This window comes from Eufriesea mexicana, unplaced genomic scaffold (assembly GCF_001483705.2).
Source record: "Eufriesea mexicana isolate 0111107269 unplaced genomic scaffold, ASM148370v2 scaffold6940, whole genome shotgun sequence".
Taxonomy (NCBI): Eukaryota; Metazoa; Arthropoda; class Insecta; order Hymenoptera; family Apidae; genus Eufriesea; species Eufriesea mexicana.
This window is the reverse complement of record NW_016914784.1, coordinates 303,437-306,801: the sequence shown is the minus strand read 5'-3', so window position 1 is coordinate 306,801 and position 3,365 is coordinate 303,437. Positions and strand designations below refer to the sequence as shown.

The following is a 3,365-nucleotide window of genomic DNA, read 5'->3' as shown; positions in this document are numbered from 1 at the left end:
CCCCCCCCCCCCCCCCCCCCCCGCGGCTCGCGCGATAACGTGTCCGAGAAGGGAAACTCCGGGGGGTAAGGGAAATTAAATTCGAAACTGTTCGACTATGGGGAAGAAAAAGTAGAGAGGAGAAAAAAATAAAAAGGAAGAAAAAAAAAAGAAAATTATCCTCGCCCCTGGATTTTATATTCACCGTACGAGGGTATAGAAGTTTCATCGAAATCAGCGTAGCGGATGTTCCCTAGTAAATCCCTTGAATAAATCTCGTCACGTGACTACTTATCAGTCCGCAACATCGACGGGGAAGAGAAAAATCGAATCCTCGACCAATCGATTCGCACAGCTGGTTTTCCACGGCGTGCACGTACGCATGGAGAGACAGAATAAACGAGTTCCGGACGCGTGTGAGTGTGCGTGCGTGTATGGGCCACGTACCACGCGGGACAAGCAATGGGAATGACGCTCTCCCGAGCGCTACTGATACTCTTGAATGAACTTTGACATCGACTGCTCGACTTGGCTGACTAATACGAATACTACCGCCAGCCAGCCACTTACCGATTCTTTCTCCGCTCCGTATCGTGCGCGTTATATGCAGAGAGACTCGCGGTGAACTTTGTACTCGGTGTAATTTCAAAATACAACGTACGCGGAGAGAAATTTGACTCGTCGATAAATCGGTTCGCGCGAATAGCGTGGATCGGTAAGCGAGGAAAAGGAAAGACGGAAAATGCGATTGGACGCGGCGAAATCGATGGATCGAAGGATCGATGGAATTCGATCGAAAATCACGCGAGAATCGTTGAATCGATTGCCATTGCTAGAGATCGGCCGAGTACAGTCCGAGCCGTATACGAGTTCTGTGTGAACGCAACGAGCGTACGCGTAGCGTAGGTTCGAACGCACGTGTGTAAGTCCGTCAGCTCGCCCCTTCCATCCGCGTTCTTCTCCCTCCTTTCGCCACTCTGGCGAAACTCCCGACTCTATTGGTCCGACCCTTACCCTTCCCCGCGCTACCGCAGACGACTCATTCCATTCAGTCACCCGTACGAATTCGACGCTACCACGCTACGACCATGCCGCGTGCTCTCTTTCCTCTCTCACTCTCGCGCCTCGTTTCCCTTTCTTTTCTCTCCGCCGTAGTTACATCTATCCCTCTCGCTCCAGCTCCGCACCGCCACTCCGTCTCCGTCTTTCCGCCGCGCTATCTCTGTAACGCGCTCTCTTTCCGTCGCGTGGCGCACACAACAGCCAACATGCGTCGCGGAAACGTTCGCACAGGTTTCTAACCTGACCTACGCGTCGCACGGCCAGGGGCGAGAGATCCCGGTGCAATGTCATCCTGTTAAGGAGTTTACGTTTTCTTCCAACATCCGCCAATTCGATCGGGCCGAGAGAGTGCGCGAGTGTACTAGTGAGTGCGAGAGAGAGAGAGAGAGGGAGAGAAAGAGAGAGAGAGAGAGAGAGAGAGAGAGAGAAAGAGGTCGTTTCGATTCGCGATATTACCGTCGGTCGAGATATATAACGTTACATCTCGTTTGGATTTTCACGGAAGAAAGAGGGGAAGGAGAAAAAGAAAAAAAGTCGAGAATAAATACCGTTACATACGTTGCTCGTGTGGATCGGTCCAAGTCACTTGTCAAAGCTGTACGACACTTCCGTGAGACCGATCGACGACTCTCGTACACAGTCCTCGAACCTCGGTCCGGACGTGAATCACTCGTGGTCGTCGGTGTCACGCGGCACAAATTTGATCCGAACTACAACGGGCTCTGTGTCTCGACACACTTGGCACAACTTGGCAACTTTCTACGAAAGCACGCGCGTAAAAAAGTCGACGTTCGGATAGTTTTACTCGCGAATCTCGGAGCGCGAGTCTGAACGCGATCGCGGATCGAACGGCGACATTCGACTGTACGGCACACTCGATCTCGCGTAAAAATTGACCGACACGGTGAGAGTGAGAGAGCGAGAAAGCGTGTTGGTGTGCGTGCGTTAGTGTGAAAAAGAGAGACAGAGAGAAAGAGAGAGAGAGAGAGAGAGTCGCGAGGCGAAGCGCGCGTTCGGAAAGGTTTCCAAACGGTATCGATGAATCTCGCGGCGAGAAGGCGCGTCGAAAAAAAGGCGGAGATAACAATACGCGGTTTCCGTCGAGTCAGCGACGACGAGATACGTTACAAAACATAGCGTTCAAGTTAAAATAGTCGACTATAGTCTCTCGAGGTCCGAAGAAGCTCGGTTGCCTTCGTCGCGCGCAGAGATGCGCGAGACCGCTGTTTCTCCCTCCCTTTCCCACTCTGGCTCATTCGCGTTATCCGTCTCGCTCCGTCTCTCTCTCTCTCTCCCTCTCTCTCTACCCTTCCCTCTCGTTCTCTCCTGCTCTCTGTCTTCCCATCGTCTTTTTCGCTCGGCGCGTCTTCTCTCTCGCTCGCGCCGCTACTCCTGTACCCTTTTGTCCGGGAAGAAGAAACGCAGGTCGAGAGAGCTCGTGCCCTCTCCGGTCGTGTGGTTATATACGAACGTAAAATCGGAGTAGCGAGAAACTCGATCGTGCGCTAGCTAGCTAGCTATTTCCACCGGGTATTGGAACGCGTGGTCGGGTAGAATCGCGGCTCTCGTATTCTTCTCGATCGGCGGGCAATCGCGCGAGATAAATATTCGAGTGAACTTTTGCGGAAAAACAATTCGTCGAACGCGATAACAAAGGTCAGCGCTCGTTACGCGACTACCGCCCGAGCGCGATTCTCGCGCTCGCTCGTTGAAATTTAAGTAGTTTTGATCGGAATCGTTTACGCTCCACTCGCTCCGCTGCTCCGTACTCGAGAGTCCGACGACGCGACACATGCACACGGAGACGTCACACGTTGACTCTCCCTGACCGCGACGACGACGACGACGTAAATTTTATTGCGCCACCGATGCAAACTCCAATGCAGAGAGTTCAATACACGAGAAACGATACTAACAATGCTCCCTATTCATTCCCTCGTCTATGTTGCGTATTTTTTCCCTCCCGGCGCGGTCGCGCCCGAATACGTGAGATCGCTGAAAGGAGAAGCTGCAAGCACGTTTTTCCTAACACACGCACATGTCTGCCCCACCTCGTCACATTTTCGACTTCCGTATGTTATGCGTGTATGTACGCGCACGCACAACCTTTTCGTTTCCCCCTCGACGAATATCACGCGTGTATGTCACTGGCGTGCGAGCGAGTCGGACGGATCCAAACGGAGAGACAGAAAGAGAGCGAGAGAGCGCGCGCGGCAGGGAGAGAAAGGGAGAAGGAGCGAGAATAATGTGCCGTACGAGCGAGACAGGGGCAGAGACAGACGGGAGCGTGTGTGCATGTGTGTGTATATGTGTATATATATATA

At 52.7% G+C, this 3,365-nt stretch overlaps 1 protein-coding gene across 2 annotated transcripts in view; it reads right to left on the bottom strand.

Annotated features, from left to right (window-relative positions):
- The window catches only part of LOC108552531 (uncharacterized), an 80,458-nt gene that overhangs the window by 48,882 nt on the left and 28,211 nt on the right, over positions 1–3,365 (bottom strand). The window lies entirely within an intron of this gene.